We start from the raw sequence: 18,306 nt of genomic DNA on the forward strand, positions 1-18,306 counted from the left end.
AAAAAGAAGTTCTTTATGAACTTAATGTCCATTGTCATGCAATGTAATTTTTTTTCCCATTTTCCCCCCATAATTTTGGAATTTCTGGTCCTGGAAAGAATCAAACAAAATCTTACATTCCATGAGAACTTGGTTCATGAACAGATTTTGCTGAAGAAAGAAAAATTAAATTGGGAGTAAAATACAGTCTTCAAGTATTTTAAAAAATGCTCTTTGCTGAGGGAAAACACTGGATTAGTTTGTAATTTTTTAATGTGACCATTAGATGGCAGCATTCAGGTGGGATTTCCTGTATCAGACCAAAGGCTTCTCCCCTCTCCCCACTTCTCCCCAAAACACAGAAACAAGCTATCCTTCCGAGTGCCTCAGCTGGAACAGCAATTGAGGGATACTGTTTGGGAACGCGATTGCCAAGGGCAAAACTAAAAGAATTCTACTAGGTAGAAGAGGGGAATAATAATAAGAGTTGATAGTATTTACATGCACTAGGCATTCACTGTTCTAAGCACTTTTATATATGTTAAAATAAAGTGTAGGTAAATAAATTAACAAAACTCCAGTCCACAAACCCCCGTCTCATATAGAGGGGAGCTATAAAACTTTTTTTTGTTGTTACAGACAGGTCTCACTCTCACCCATGCTGCAGTGCAGTGACATGTGCTTGTAGCTCATTGCAGCCTCCAACTTTTGGGCTCAAGCAATCCTTTTGCCTCAGGCTCCTGAGTAGCTGGGACTACAGGTGCCTGCCACCATGCCGGCTATTTTTTATTTTATAATAAAATAATAAAATACATAATGTATATTTTATATTGTTAAATATAATATTTATATATAAATACAACATAAATACAATGTAATATTAATACAACATTAATATAATTAAAATATAATATTAATATAATTATAATAATAAGGCTGGGCGCGGTGGCTCATGCTTGTAATCTCAGCACTTTGGGAGGCCGAGGCCAACATGGTGAAACCCCATCTCTACTAAAAATAGAAAAAGTAGCCGGGTGTGGTGGCAGGCGCCTGTAATCCCAGCTACTCTGGAGGCAGAGGCAGGAGAATCACTTGAACCCTGGAGGTGGAGGTTGCAGTGGGCCGAGATTGCGCCACAGCACTCCAGCCTGCGCGACAGAGCAAGACTCCATTTCAATAATAATAATAAAAATAAAATAAAATAAAAATAGCCATCATGGTGCCAAGCACCTATAGTCCCAGCTACTCAGGAGGCTGGGCAACCACCTTTGAGAAAAGGCTATCTAGTCACAAATGCTTTTTTTTTTCTTTCTTTCTTTTTTTTTTAATAGAGACAGGGTTTTGCCATGTTGCCCAGACTGGTCTTAAACTCCTGGGCTCAACCTATCTGCCTGCTATGGACTCCCCAAAGTGTTGGGATTACAGGCTTGAGCCACTGGGCCCGGCTTACAAATATTATTATTATTTTTTTTGAGATGGAGTTTTGCTCTTGTTGCCCAGGCTGGACTGCAATGGCATGGTCTAGGCTCACTGCAACCTCTGCCTCCCAGGTTCAAGCGATTTTCCTGCCCCAGCCTCCCGAGTAGCTGGGACTACAGGTGCGTGCCACGACGCCCAGCTGATTTTTGTATTTTTAGTAGAGACAGGGTTTCACCATGTTGGCCAGGCTGGTATCAACCTCCTGACCTCAGGTGATCTGCCTGTGTCAGCCTCCCAAAATGCTAGGATTACAGGCGTGAGCCACTGCACCCGGCATGAAAGAGTGACCTTTGGAAACTGACTGAGTCTGTTCCTCTTCTTGGGAGCTGCTGCTTTTCTTTTTTTTGAGACAGAGCCTTGCTCTGTCACCCAGGCTGGAGTGCAGTGGCGCGATCTCGGCTCACTGCAAGCTCCACCTCCCAGGTTCACGCCATTTTTCTGCCTCAGGATCCCGAGTAGCTGGGACTACAGGCGCCCGCCACCACATCCGGCTAATTTTTTGTATTTTAGTAGAGACGGGGTTTCACTGTGTTAGCCAGGATGGTCTCGATCTCCTGACCTCGTGATCTGCCCGCCTCAGCCTCCCAAAGTGCTGGGATTACAGGCGTGAGCCACCGCACCCAGCCAGAGGAAGACTCTTAACAAATCTTGTCCATTGGAAAGGCACTGACTCAAATCTGCAGAACAAATCTTACTAAACAAGCATTGTTTACTATACTTTCTCTGGTCATCTCCCCACTACTTGCCTCCCCATTCCCAGAAACCCAAAACTCCTTTTCTTCTGTTTAGTCTGAGATGTTATATTAGTCCCAGTTCTAACCAGCCCTTGGGGTTACTCATATGGGTGTTTCCACGTATACATGCAAGATGCACAAGTTAGTGAACTTGTTTGCTTTACTCATGCTAATCTGTCTTTTGCCAGACTAGTTTACAGGGACTCAGCTGGAGACCCTAAGATGAGTAAAGGAAAATTACTTCTTTTCTCCCATGCATACGTTTCATCTTGACTCTACTTGGCTTTTTTCCTCTTCATTTTTTGTGAAGGCTGTATGTGTCTGGGCTTCAATATTTTCAAATGTATGGATGAGTTGTTCGTCTTCTTGCAGTATCTTTTTTTTTTTTTTTGAGATGGAGTCTTGCTATGTTGCCCAGGCTGGAATGCAATGGCACGATCTTGGCTCACTGCAACCTCTGCCTCCCGGTTTCGAGCAATTCTCCCATCTCAGCCTCCTGAGTAGCTGAGATTAAGGACACCCGCCAGCATGCCCAGCTAATTTTTTGTATTTTTGTAGAGACAGGGGTTTCACCATATTGGCCAGGCTGGTCTCGAACTCCTGACCTCAAGTGATCTACCCACCTCGGCCTCCTAAAGTGGTGGGATTACAGGTGTCAGCCACTGTGCCTGGCCATTGCAGTGTCTTTATATCCAATGCACTCACTTTCTAAAATGCATAGAGGATGTTCTATGTGCTATTCCAGAGGTCATTTTTGCAGAGATAATGGCATTTGAGATAAAACACCCATGGTTTATTTGCTCTTTTCACAAGCTGGCCACTGAGTGAACTTTGGAATTGACTCTGATACCTGTTGGTGTAAAGCTCTGTCCAGGCAGTGCTGGATTACACCATCATGGCCAGCAAAGCCAGGAAACTCCATGTGGAAGGGAAAGGCCTCAGGGAGGTGACCCACTTAAGTGTTTTGCCCAATGCCACAAGGGGGGTCAAAGTCTGACCATTCCAAAAACTTGTTCCTGTTCCCTTGAGCCACCGTGGGATTTCCTCCCATCTTTAATCACTGGCCATCTTAAGCAGTGATTGGAATCGGGTGCATTCCTTCCTTGTCATTCACTCTGTAGCCTTGCACAAACGGGCTGACCTGAGGTTAATTGTTACCTCAGAGGTCACAGGGATCTCCTGGGCACACATTCCATGCAGTCTTTTCCTGTTTCCCTTCCCTCTGACCTCACCGGGTTGTCTGGTCACAGTGTCCCCACCCCATTTATGACATTTTCTCCTCTTTGGTCTCCAGGACTCTATGCTGCCCTGCCTCCTCTCTCTCAAGACTTCTTTGCTTCCTTAAGGAGCTTTGCTCTCGCCCCTCAAGTATAGGTGACCCTCAAGGTTTGGTTGGATCTGTGTGGTTGAATCCTTTCCCAAACAGCCTGCTTGAACACTGTATGCTAACTCACTTCCCCTCACCCCACCCCTGGAGATAGCTCTGGAGCTCAGATCCCTCAACCTGACCTCTGACCTCCACCACACAGTAGCAAATGGCCTGCTCTGTCCTTCCCCTTCGATGCTCCCACCAACCCCCAAGCTCACCTTTCTGGAGCTAGTCAGCTTCCTACACCCTGGACCCACTCTTCACGGACAGCCCTGTTTCCATTATGGCGGCCAAAACCCTCCCATTTGTTAGACTCAAATCTCAGGAATGACCTTTGATCATTCACCTGTAAGTAGCAGTAAGGGTCTTCATTGCATTTTACTAATATCAAGTAACTGTTTTTTGTTTTGTTTTGTTTTAGACGGAGTCTCACTCTATTGCCCAGGCTGGAGTGCAGTGGCACTATCTTGGCTCACTGCAACCTCTGCCTCCCAGGTTCAAGCATTCTCCTGTCTCAGCCTCCCTAATAGCTGGGACTAAAGACGCTTGCCACCACGCCTGGCTAATTTTTGTATTTTTAGTAGAGACGAGGTTTCACCATCTTGGCCAAGCTGGTCTTGAACTCCTGACCTCAGGTGATCTGCCTGCCTCGGCCTCCCAAAGTGCTGGGATTACAGGCGTGAGCCACCGTGCCCGGCCAAGTAACTGGTTTTTGTTTGTTTGTTTACAAATAGGACTTTTTATCACTACTAAAAGTCTGAATTTTAAACAGATACTTGAATTGGTGGTTCATATCTATCAGCTCATTCAACTTTAGCACCTGTCTTGTCCCCAGGAGCTTTTCCAGAACTACTGCCTTGACCATGAAGCTCAATGAATTTTCCCAATTCAAACTTGGGCCGCATTTTTTTTTTGAGATGGAGTCTTGCCCTGTCGCCCAGGCTGGAGTGCACTGGTGCTATCTCAGCTCACTGCAATGTCCGCCTCCTGGGTTCAAGCGATTCTCCTGCTTCAGCCTCCTGCGTAGCTGGGATTACAGGCGTGCCATCACACCTAGCTAATTTTTGTATTTTTAGTAGAGATGGGGTTTCACCATGTTGGTCAGGCTGCTCTCGAAATCCTGACCTGGTAATCCGCCCGTCTCAGCCTCCCAAAGTGCTGGGATTACAGGTGTGACCTACTGCGCCCCGCATGCATTTTCACTTTTCTAATCAGGACATCAGGCAGAGGATAAATAGACTGGTAAGCCTTTTCTTTGTCTTTTCCAATGCTATCTGGAATCAATTTATTGACCACCTTTTCAAGTCACTTTTCTGCACCTCTCAGGTCATGTTTTCAGTCATCTCCTTGGCAGACTTGTTGGTATGAGTGTAAGAGGTTTTCTGTATCTGACTGGTTTTTTTTTTTTTTTTGAGACGGAGTCTTGCTCTCTTGCCCAGGTTGGAGTGCAGTGGTGCGACCTTGGCTCACTGCAACCTCTGCCTCCTGCGTTCAAGCAATTCTCCTGCCTCAGCCCCTCAAGTAGCTGGGATAACAGGTATGTGCCAGCACACCCAGCTAATTTTTTTTTTTTTCAGTAGAGACAGGGTTTCACCACGTTAGCCAGGCTGGTCTCGAACTCCTGACCTCAGGTGATCCGCCCGTCTCAGCCTCACAAAGTGCTGGGATTACAGGTGTGAGCCACAGCGCCTGGCCGACTGTTGTGTTTTTTACCAACACAGAATAGGCAAAGCAAATAGTAGTAGTCTTGGTAAGCAAGACATTGGCAGTCTTGACATTAACATGAGCTGCAATCATTGCCCTTTTTTCACCATGGAACACATTTTGTCACTGCTAAGATCCATGCCATGCAAGTTAGGCGTTTTTGCTCTGAACATCCTCGATAATAAGCTTGACTTTTCTAAATGCAACTTCATCATTCAGCAAGGCTCACTTCAAACAAATGACCCTTGAGCAAACAGAGACAATTTTCTTTTCTGGAGTCCTGCTGCCTAGTATTTCCCAATATTTCTTACACTGAACATAGCAGGTGCTTCCACATCATACCAATCTTTCTTAGAAGACGGATTGAATACCTTCTTCTTGGCTCCCTTTTTGCTGCCTTTCATAAGGAGCTTGTTCTTGCCAACCACCAAGTCGCTGCTCGAAGAGCCAGAAAGGTGGAAATGCAACTCATATGAGAATTTAGGCATAGAGGGCAGGGTGTGCCATCTATGTGACCTCTCATGTAGTATCTTCATTGTTAAATTTTTATTTGTCTTTTTTAAGCCTTGCCTAACTAAGCAACACCTTAAGAAATTTGGCTACCAACTCACAACTGTTCCTTTCAATATTTTTGTTTTAAAAAATTTTTCGGGAGTGTATTCCTCCACCGTGATCCCCTCCCCCCACTAATATTAGGCTTAATTATATATATTTTAAAACTTAATTTTGGCCGGGTGTGGTGGCTCATGCCTGTAATCCCAGCATGTTAGGAGGCCGAGGCAGGCGGATCACCTGAGGTCATGAGTTCGAGACCAGCCTGGCCAATATGTTGAAACCCCGTCTCTACCAAAAGTACAAAATATAGCTGGGTGTGGTGGCAAGTGCCTGTAATCCCAGCTACTAGGGGGTGCTGACACAGAATTGCTTGAACCTGGGAGGCGGAGGTTGCAGTGAGCCAAGATCACACCACTGCATTCCAGCCTGGGAGACAGAGTGAGACTCCATCTCAAAAAAGAAAACCCAACTTAATTTTATCTATTTTTTTTTTCTTTTTTTTGAGACGGAGTCTCTTCTCTGTCACCCAGGCTGGAGGGCAGTGGTGCGATCTCGGCTCACTGCAACCTCCGCCTCCCGGGTTCAAGCAATTCTCCTGTCTCAGCCTCCCGAGTAGCTGGGATTATAGGTGTGTGCCACCACACCCGGCTATTTTTTGTATTTTTAGTAGAGATGAGGTTTCGAACTCCTGACCTCAGGTAATTTGCCTGCCTTGGCCTCCCAAAGTGCTAGGATTACAGGCATGAGCCACCATGCCTAGCCTATTTTTTTTTTTTTAAGAGACAGAGTCTCACTCTGTTGCCCAGGCTAGAGTGCAGTGGTACAATCATAGCTCACTGCACCCTTGAACTCCTGAGCTCAAGTGATCCTCCACCTCAGCCTCCCAAGTAGCTGAGACGACAGGTGCATGTCACCAAGTCTTGCTAATTTTTTCTTTTTTTGAGACAGAGTCTCACTCTGTCGCTCAGGCTGGAGTTCAGTGGCACTATCTCAGCTCACTGCAAGCTCCGCCTCCTGGGTTCACACCATTCTCCTGCCTCAGCCTCCTGAGTAGGTGGGACTACAGGTGCCTGCCACCATGCCCGGCTTTTTGTATTTTTAATAGAGACAAGGTTTCACTGTGTTAGCAAGGATGGTCTCCATCTCCTGACCTCGTGATCCACCCACCTCGGCCTCCCAAAGTGCCGGGATTACAGGCGTGAGCCACCGCGCCTGGCCCTTTTCTTTTTTTCTTTCTTTTTTTTTTTTTTGAGACGGAGTTCCACTGTTGATGCCCAGGCTGGAGTACAGTGGCGCGATCTCGGCTCACTGCAATCTCCACCTCCTAGGTTCAAGCAATTCTCTTGCCTCAGCCTCCCGAGCAGCTCGGATTACAGGCACCCACCACCATGCCTAGCTATTTTTTGTATTTTTTAGTAGAGACAGGGTTTAGCCATCTTGGCCAGGCTGGCCTTGACTTCCTGACCTCAGGCAATCCACCCACCTTGGCCTCCCAAAGTGATGGGATTACAGGCATGAGCCACCGCACCAAGCCAATTTTTTCTTTTTTGTAGAGATGAGGTCTTGCTATATTGCCCAGGCTGGTCTCCAACTCCTGGTATCCAGCAGCGGTCCTGCCTCAAACTCTCAAAGTGTTGGGATTACAGGCATGAGCCACTATGCCTGATCAATCTCTCCTTTTTAAAATGATTGAATTATTAGCATTTAAATGTATAACCATATTAACTTATTCTGACTTAAGAGTCCCAACTTTCTTCTTGACCTATCTGTAAATACAGAAGCTAGAAAACTACAACCCCAGGCCAGGTGTGGTGGCTCATGCTTGTAATCTGAGTACTTTGGGAGGCTGAGGTGGGCAGATCACCTGAGGTCTGTAGTTCAAGACCAGCCTGACCAACATGGAGAAACTCCATCTCTACTAAAAATACAAAATTAGCTGGGCATGGTGGCACATGCCTGTAATCCCAGCTACTCTGGAGGCTGAGGCAGGAGAATCACTTGAACCCAGGAGGCGGAGGTTGCAGTGAGCTGAGATTGGGCCATTGCACTCCAGCCTGGGCAACAAGAGCAAAACTCAGTCTCAGAAAAACAAAACAAAACAAAACAAAAAGGCAGGGCGCAGTAGCTCACACCTGTAATCCCAGCACTTTGGGAGGCCAAGGCGGGCGGATCACGAGGTCAGGAGGTCGAGACCATCCTGGCTAACACGGTGAAACCCCGTCTCTACTAAAAATACAAAAAAAATTAGCCGGGCGTGGTCGCGGGCATCTGTAATCCCAGCTACTTGGGAGGTTGAGGCAGGAGAATGGAGTGAACCCGGGAGGCGGAGCTTGCAGTGAGCAGAAACCGCCCCACTGCACTCCAGCCTGGGCGACAGAGTGAGACTCTGTTTCAAAAAAAAAAAAGGCCCGGCGTGGTGGCTCAAGCCTGTAATCCCAGCACTTTGGAAGGCTGAGGCGGGCGGATTACGAGGTCAGGAGATCGAGACCGCGGTGAAACCCCGTCTCTACTAAAAATACAAAAAAAAATTAGCCGGGCGCAGTGCAGGCGCCTGTATTCCCAGCTACTTGGGAGGCTGAGGCAGGAGAATGGCGTGAACCCGGGAGGCGGAGCTTGCAGTGAGCCAAGATCGCGCCACTGCACTCCAGCCTGGGCGACAGAGTGAGACTCCGTCTCAAAATAAATAAATAAATAAAAATAAAAATAAAAAAGAAAAGCAGAACCTCCCCGGCAGATAGGTGTGTAAGTGGGTCTTTTTGAAAACCTGTGTAAAAGGATGCCTAGGTGCTGGCTTGTTTCTTCCTAATGGTCCAACCTCTAGCATTCGTGCTCAGCCTAGGGTCTGAGTGGCTGCTCCTGACCTGGATCTTGCAGGAGGAGTTTGCGGAGGTTACACAACTTGCTCAATACCTAGGGGACTGGCATCAAATCAGCTTGAGGCTGCCCATCCATGATATTTAATATAAAGATATGTATCAGAGATTAGGGGGTGGCTAAAATACCCCCCAATTCTCTTATTATGTACCAGACATTACTCTGGATTTATAATACTCACATCTTTTGAACGATATAGTTTTTGCCATTTGATTGATATCTTGTGAGCATTTATTACAAGATTTCAGCCCAGTAAAAGACCAAAGAGGTCTTGATCTTATTGCATCATGTTGATTTACCCAAGTTAGGAACATTGTGATAAAAGCAAATAAAAATAGCAGTCTCTTTAAATATTTGGGTTTGCAAAGACTAACACTCTGGTAGTATAAGAAGAAGAAGGGAAGGAAATGATGACTTATTCAAAACTCACAATGACTGTATTTTACAAATGAGCAACAGAGGCAGAATAAAGTTAAGTAATCTGCTACAATGTACATTTTCAGTAAGTGGCAGAGCCGGGACTCATCCATGGGGATCTTGGTCAGGACTGAGATCCAGCTCCCATTCCCACAGCAAATCGCCATTTACTTGGGGTAGCCCCCTGACTTGGCCAGGGCATGAATATCTTCTGTGCGATTTTTTTTTTTCCGTTAAAAAACACATTGGGCCAGGTGCAGTGGCTCACACCTGTCATCCCAGCACTTTGGGAGGTCAACGTGGGCTGACTGCTTGAGGCCAGGAGTTCGAGACCAGCCTGGGGAACATGGTGAAACTCCATCTCTACAAAAAATACAAAAATTAGCTGGGCATGGTGGTGAGCACCTGTAGTCCTAGCTTCCCAGTTGGGAGGGCAGGTGCTGCTGAGGTGGGAGGATTGCTTGATTCCAGGAAGGCAAGGTTGTGGTGAACCAAGATCGCACCACTACACTCCAGCTTTGGCAATGGAGCAAGACCCTGTCTCAAAACAAAACAAAACTAAAAAATCCATTGCATTAAAAAAAAGTTTTATTAAAAACAACAACAACACACTTCAAAGCTGGCAGTGGTGGCATGTGCCTGTATTTCCAGCCACTTGGAAGGCTGAAATGGGAATATCTTTTGAGCCTAGGAGTCAGAGGCTACAATAAGCTATGATCATGTCACTGTACTCCAGCCTGGGTGACAGAGGGAGATCCTGTCTTTAAAACCACACAAAAAAATTGGTTGGGCGCGGTGGCTCACGCCTGTAATCCCAGCACTTTGGGAGGCCAAGAAAGGAGGATCACCTGACGTCAGGAGTTTGAGACCAGCCTGGCCAACACAGTGAAACCCCATCTCTACTAAAATAGAACAATTAGCCAGGTATGGTGGCATGGGCCTGTAGTCCCAGCCACTCGGGAGGCTGAGGCAGGAGAATCGCTTGAAATCGGGAGTCGGAGGTTGCAGTGAGCCGAGATCGTGCCACTGCACTCCAGTCTGGGCAACAGTATTTTTTTTGAGACACAGTCTTGCTCTATCACCCAGGCTGGAGTGCAATGGTGCGATCTCGGCTCACTGCAACCTTCGCCTCCCAGGTTCAAGTGATTCTTCTGCCTCAGCCTCCTGAGTAGTTTGGATTACAGATGCCCACCACCATGCCCGGCTAGTTTTTGTATTTTTAGTAGAGACGGGGGTTTCACCATGTTGGTCAGGCTGGTCTCAAACTCCAAGCCTCAGGTAATCTACCCGCCTTGGCCTCCCAAAGTGCTGGGATCACAGACAGGAGCCACCGGGCCTGGTGCTAAAAAATTTAAATATAAATAGAGTTTCAAGGAAAAGAGCTAGAACCAAAAAAAGAGTATTTTCTATTGGATCTATAGAAAGAGCAGTACCTATTATTTATGCAGTGAAACTTACAATTTGAATGAGACAGTTCAGAGCCATGGGGTTGTGTTGAGTCACTGGCCAGCTGTACATTAAAATCCTGATACACACACACACAAACACACAAAATAATAGCCAGGTGTGGAAGCAAATGCTCTGTGCACATTGCCTGTGCGTCCTGTCCTTAACAGTAAATTAGTGGCCTCTGGGCTTTGAATCAGTCTTTGGCTTTCTGTCCTTTCACAATCCTGTGCTGGTCAATGAGATACTTGAAGGCGGGTCCCCCTCTAGTGCATTTTCTCTACCACCCGTGACCACAGTTATCTTTTCGAATCTGCCTTTCCTCTTTAATTGTAATAAACGAAGAAGTATCTACTTCATAAATTTGCTCTTCGATAAATCCAAGGACTCTAGCTGGACACTCACAGGGCCAGTTAAGAGCTGAGTGGATTTTCTCTTTAAAGGAAGTCATACTGAGTTGTTAATGAGGCTTGGCATGGCAGTAATTGCTTTCAAAGGAGAAACTAGTTAACACAAATGTATCTTTAATTAGCTTATAGTGGGAAGTGATATTTTTGGACAGGGCCCCTGGTATCCCTCCATTCCCTCCTTCCCCACTTCACACTTAGCCAGCCAGGAAAGAATATTAAGGTACCAACCTTGCATCTAAATCCTTTATAATTCTGCTTCTCTTGGGAAAGAAAGTATCACCTGGGAGCTAGTCCTGCTTGGCTGTTTTATTAGGAATCCAGAATCTGCACATGTCATATCTCATCTTTAGTAAAAGAATCTGAGAGGTCACAGCATGGCATTAAACCTAGTGCAATAACATTGACATTCATATAGAAACTTCACTTCAGGCTGGGTGCGGTGGCTCACGCCTGTAATCCCAACACTCTGGGAGGCTGAAGCAGGCAGATCACTTGAGGTCAGGAGTTTGAGACCAGCCTGGCCAACATGCTGAAACCCTGTCTCTACTAAAAATACAAAAATAAGGCCGAAAGCAGTGGCTCACACCTGTAATCCCAGCACTTAAAGGAGGCCGAGGCTGGCGGATCACCTGAGGTTGGGAGTTCGAGACCAGCCTGACTAACATGGAGAAACCCCGTCTCTACTAAAAATACAAAATTAGCTGGGCGTGGTGGCACATGCCTGTAATCCCAGCCACTTGGGAGGCTGAGGCAGGAGAATCACTTGAACCCGGGAGGCAGAGGTTACGGTGAGCTGAGATCGCGCCATTGCACTCCAGCCTGAGCAACAAGAACAAAACTCCGTCTCAAGAAATAAAAAATAAAATAAAAATACAAAAATTAGCTGGGTGTGGTAGTGTGTGCCTGCAATCCCAGCTACTAAGGAGACCGAGGCAGGAGAATCACTTAAACCCCAGAGGCAGAGGTTGCAGTGAGCTGAGATCGCACCACTGCACTCTAGCCTGGGAGACAGAGAGAGACTCCATCTCAAAAAAACGAAAAAAAAAAAAAAGAGGCTTCTTCACTTCTGCCTGGTATCTCACACTCATTTAGGAGCACTCTTGGAAAAATAAAAAACAGTAATGTGACAGAAATTGTAGGGCTTGGGATCTACATGCTAAATCCTGGCTTCCACCCCTCCTTCCTGGCTCTGTGGTCTCAGAATCTTAAGCAAGTCACTTCACTTCTCTGGAATTTATTAATGTGTTTGAAAGTACTGGGCACATAGTAGGCCCTTTGTAAATATTAGTTTCTTTCTGCCTATAATTGGGATCTGCGAGGAAATGCATGCTAAACTCAGGAATGGAGATTGGATTAAGAGTCCTTGTTGAGTGCTGCAGGGAAGGAAAAATAATTTTCTCTTGGCATTTCACTGTCCTTAGTTGGAATGAACCCCTGTAAACAAAAACCAGATGAATGAGAGAAAAACAGAAGTTCATTAGCCTGAATATTTTGTGTATATAGGGGAGACATGCAGGGAAAAATGAGTCAATCTCCCGGAGTAAAAAAAATCTCAAAGAGGTGGCTTTGAATTCAGGCTTAAATACTTGAGACGAAGAAAGAACGGTGTGGGTACAGTCCTGGGGCAGGTGACTGGGAAAATCACCTAAAGGGTAAGGTTTGTTACACAGATTTAAGTTGATGCATTCTCCATTGATTAGTTTCTAGAGGGCGCTGTGGCCCATGCCAGTAATCCCTGCTACTCTGGGGGCTGAGGTGGGAGGATCTCTTGAGGCCAGGAGTTCAAGACTGGGCTGGGCAAGATGGTGAGATTTACCTCCACTACTACACAAAAGATGACATGGATCAACAGATGTTTTCTTCTAGCCATAAGACAATGACAGTCTCTAATGAGATAAAATAGTGGTACATGAAAAGCGTATGTATTTTTATAAGAAACTCATGTCAGCTAACTGTATGGTAAAGTTAGGCTACCTTCTTTCTTCTAGATTCTCAGATACGTAAGAGCTCAACCTAAAGACTCAGGTTTTTAGAGTTTAAACAGTTCAAGCCAACTATGCACAGGGAATTTTTGAAACTTTTGCAGAAACTATAAGCTACTAGGAATTACTCCCCAAATCATGGCTGTAATGAGCTTTAGATGTGTTCATTTGACATAAGAGAGGAAATCCATCAGAGTTCAAGTAGGAAAACAGAAATCACTCCAGGTATTTCAAGCAGAGGGTTTGAACTGGGGAATCGGGTGTTTGTAATAATGTTGAAGAACAGGAAGTCAAGGGAAGCTGCCAGTGGCTTCCAAGTTTACAGGGTTGCTGTGGTGCTAATAGTCAGTCAGTTGTGGCTGTCAGACAGGAAAAAAACCCCAAAACAAAAAAACAACTACATTGACATTTCAACCACAGCCCACAGAAGTGGGCCAGGACATGTATTCTGAGCATAAACAGTTTGACTGTTGGGAAAAACACTCTTCCCTCTACACTTTTTTTTTTTTTTCAGACAGAGTTTTTCTCTGTTGCCCAGGCTGGAGTGTAGTGGCACGATCTTGGCTCACTGCGACATCTGCCTCCCGGGTTCAAGCGATTCTTCCGCCTCAGCCTCCCGAGTAGCTGGGATTACAGGTGCCTGCCACCATGCCTGGCTAATTTTTGTATTTTTAGTAGAGACAGGGTTTCATCATGTTGGCCAGGCTGGTCTCGAACCCCTGACCTCAGGTGATCCACCCGCCTCAGCCTCCCAAAGTGTTGGGGTTACAGGTGTGAGCCACTGCGCCCAGCCTCTTTCCTGTATACTCTCACACAACACTTGTGACATCAGATGTGTGGGGGTTTTTACCACCACATCAGGCAATTCTATGGCAAATACCAATTGCGTGGCCTATAATTCACTTCAATTCTGACACTATCTAACTGGAGATAGTGTCAGATCCCACAGGTTAAGGGCTCAGTCCCACAGGCTGCCTCCACTTCAGACACCAATTGCAAGTCCCACTTGCGACCTACTGGCTATAAATTGGGGGTCCCACGATCCCTTTCTAAGGTTCAATAATTTGCTAGCATAACCCATATAACTCAGGAAAACATTTTATTGTATCGACTGGTTTACTGCATAGGGTGTTTTAAAGGATATGGATGAATAACTGGATGAAGAGGTACATAAAGCAAGGTCCAGAAGGGCCCCAAGCACAGGACCATCTGTCCCTGTGTACTTGGGGTGCACTACCCTCTCATCACCTCCACCTGTTCAACAACGTGGACGCTCATAAAATCTTGTCTTTCAGGGTGTTTGTGGAGCTGAATTAAACTCTAGCTCCCTTCCCCTTCACTCTTTCCTGGAGGTTGGTGGGTGGGCTGAAAGTTTCGACCCTCTAATTACTTGGTCCTTCTGGTGACCAGCCCCATCTTGAGGCTATCTAAGGACACCCATCTTAAGCCACCTCATTAGCATCAACTCAGGTGTGATCAAAGTGGCTCCTTATAAATAACAAAAGACACTCCCAGCACTCAGGAAATTCCAAGGGTTTTAGGAACTTTGTACCAGGAACCAGGTAAAATATTTATTATGCCAGAATTCTCTTCTAAACTAGAAGATTTTAATAAGAACCAGAGTGTCATAGTACTCAGAATCATATCAAGGGCCAGGTACCATGGGCTCATGCCTGTAATCCCAGCACTTTAGGAGGCCCAAGCAGGAAGGTCACTTGAGGCCAGGAGTTCAAGACCAGCCTGGGCAACAAAGTAAGACCCCTGTCTCAACAAAAATAAAAAACAAAATAAAATAAAAACAAAACCCAAAGAAACAAAAAACAAAATTCTATGAAAAACCAACTCAAATTGGATGAGAAAGAAGAACAGATGGAAATTTTAGAACTGAAAAATATAGACACATAAATAATTAAACATCAAAATCTATGACTGGGCTTAACAGTAGAATGGAAAGGACAGAGGAAAGAATCAGTGAATGCATATGTAAAGCAATAGCAATTACCCAATCCGAACAACAGAGAGAAAACAGAAAAACGTGAAGAGATCTTCACGGACATGTGGGACTGTGACAAACGATCTACCATTCATGCTACAGAAGCCTCAGAACAGAGGACAAAGAGGGCAAGGCTGAAAAAGTAATCAAGAAATAATGATTGAGGCTGGGTGCCATAGCTCATGCCTGTAATCCCAGCACTTTAGGAGGCCCAGGTGGGCAGACTGCTTGAGCCCAGGAGTTCAAGACCAGCCTCCGTCTCTAAGAAGAAAAAAAAAAAAAAAAAAAGACGAAAACTAGTCAGGTGTGGTGGCATGTGTCTGTAGTCCCTGAAACTGGAGAGGCTGAGGTGGGAGGATTGCTTGAGCCCAGGAGTTTGAGGCTGCCGTGAGCCACAATCACACTACTGCACTTTAGCCTAGTGATGGAGCAAGACCCTGTCTCTAATGTAAGAAAACAGCAACAACAACAAAGGCCAGACACAGTGGCTCACGCTTGTAATCCCAGCGCTTTGGGAGGCCAAGGTGGGCAGATCACCTGAGGTCAGGAGTTTGAGACTAGCCTGGCCAACATGGTGAAACCCCGTCTCTACTACAAATACAAAAATAGTCGGGCATGGTGGTGCATGCCTGTAATCCCAGCTACTCTGGAGGCTGAGGCAGGAGACTCACTTGAACCCAGGAGGCGGAGGTTGCAGTGAGCCAAGTTCATGCCACTGCACTCCAGCCTGGGAGACAGAGTGAGACTTTGTCTCAAAAAAAAAGAGAGAGAGAAGAAATAATGGTTGAAAATGTCTGGAATTTGGCAAAAAATAAATAAATCTACACATTTAAGAGCTCTAAATGAACATTAGACAACATAAGCCTAATGAAATCCATGCCAAGTCACATCACAGTCAAACTTGTCATGAACTTCAGACTCCTGAATACTAAAGGCAAGAAGAAAATCCTGAAAGAAGCAAAAGAGAAATTACATCCCTAGAGGTTAAACTATTTGAGTGACAACAGATTTCTCACTGAAACAATGGAGGCCAAAAGGAGGTGGCACGGTGTTTTTCAAGTGCTGAAAGAAAATAACTGTTAACACAGAATTCTATATCCCACAAAAATATCCTTCAATAATGAAGGGAAATTGAGTCATTCTCAATTGGTCGCCAACTTCAAAAAAAATGTTGAAAGGAATTTCTCTAGCCGGGTGAGGTGGCTCACGCCTGTAATCCCAGCACTTTGGGAGGCTGAGGCAGGCAGATTACCTGAGGTTGGGAGTTTGAGACCAGCCTGACCAACATGGAGAAACCCCGTCTCTACTAAAAATACAAAATTAGCTGGGCATGGTGGTGCATGCCTGTAATCCCAGCTACTCAGGAGGCTGAGGCAGGCGAATTGCTTGAACCTGGGAGGCGGAGGTCGCAGAGAGCCAAGATCGTGCCATTGCACTCCCGCCTGGGCAACAAGAGTGAAACTCTGTCTCAAAAAAAAAGAAAGAAAGAAATTACTTTAGACAAAAAGCAAATGACAAAAGAAGGACTCTTGGAACATCAGAAAAGAATAAAAAACAATAGTGAGAAAAAGTAAAATACAATCAACTTTCCTTCTCTTGCATTTTCTAAATTATAGTAGTACCTTCTTATCCTTAAAGGATGCATTCCAAGATCCCTCGTCACTGCCTGAAGCCTTGAATAGTACTAAACTCCATATATACTATCTTTGCTTTTCTTTTTATTAATTATTTTATTATTATACTTTAAGTTCTGGGATACATGTGCTGAACGTGCACGTTTGTTACATAGGTATACATGTGCCATGGTGGTTTGCTGCATCCATCAACCTGTCATCTAGGTTTTTGTTTTTTTTTTTGAGTCTTGCTCTTGTTGCCCAGGCTGGAGTGCAGTGGCATGATTTTGGCTCACTGCAACCTCTGCCTCCCAGGTTCAAGAGATCTTCCTGCCTCAAGCCCTCTAGTAGCTGGGATTACAGACACACACCACCACACCCAGCTAATTTTTGTATTTTTAATAGATACAGGGTTTCACCATGTTTGCCAGGCAGGTCTTGAACTCCTGACCTCAGGTGATACACCCACCTCGGCCTCCTAAACTGCTGGGATTATAGGCTGGGCCACCGAGCCCAGCCCCATCATCTAGGTTTTTTTTTTTTTTTTTTTTTGAGACGGAGTGTTGGTCTGTCGCCTAGGCTGGAGTGCAATGGCGCGATCTTGGCTCACTGCAAGCTCCACCTCCCGAGTAGCCGGAACTACAGACGCCTGCCACCATGCCCAGCTGATTTTTTGTGTTTTTAGTAGCGACGGGGTTTCACCATGTTAGCCAGGATGGTCTCGATCTCCTGACCTCGTGATCCACCCACCTCGGCCTCTGAAAGTGCTGGGATTACAGGTGTGTCCATCATCTAGGTTTTAAGCCCTGCATGCATTAGGCATTTGTCCTCAGCTATCCCTCCCCTTGCCCCCACTCCCTAACAGACCCTAGTGTGTGATATTCCCCTCCCTGTGTCCATGTGTTCTCATTGTTCAACTCCCATTTACAAATGAGAACATGTGGTGTTTGGTTTTCTGTTCCTGTGTTAGTTTGCTGAGAAAGATGGTTTCCAGTTTCATCCACGTCTCTGCAAAGGACATGAACTCATTCTTTTTTATGGCTGCATAATATTCCATGGTGTACATATTATTAAGTGAAGAACTTTCACCTTTTCACTTAAAGGAAGTGCTTTACAGCTTCTCTGTGGCATATCCAAATTACCAGCATCACTATTCTGAAATTTTGGGCCATTATTAAGTAAAACACAACAAACTGCAATATCCTGATGGTCAATCTGAGAATGGGACAACTGAGAAAGCTACGAAGTGACTGAGGGTGCACAGCATAAACAGCATGGATACACTGCACGAAGGGATGAATCACATCCCAGGCGCGACGGGGCAGGACAGTGTGAGATTTTGTCATGCTCCTTGGAACAGCATGTAGCTTAAAACTTAAGAACTGTTGGCTGGGCACGGTGGCTCATGCCTGTAATCCCAGCACTTTGGGAGGCTGAGGTGGGTGGATCACCTGAGGTCAGGAGTTTGAGACCAGCCTGACCAACATGGAGAAGCCCTGTTTCTACTGAAAATACACAATTAGCCGGGCATGGTGGTGCATGCCTGTAATCCCAGCTACTCAGAAGGCTGAGGCAGGAGAATCGCTTGACTCCGGGAGGCGGAGGTTGTGGTGAGCTGAGATCGCGCCACTGTACTACAGCCTGGGCAACGAGAGTGAAACTCTGTCTCAAAAAAAAACAAAAACAAAAAAAACAAAAAAAAACCCAACAACTTATGAACTGTTTATTACTGGAATTTTCCATTTATGGTT

Source organism: Pan paniscus, chromosome 11 (assembly GCF_029289425.2).
Source record: "Pan paniscus chromosome 11, NHGRI_mPanPan1-v2.0_pri, whole genome shotgun sequence".
NCBI lineage: Eukaryota > Metazoa > Chordata > Mammalia > Primates > Hominidae > Pan > Pan paniscus.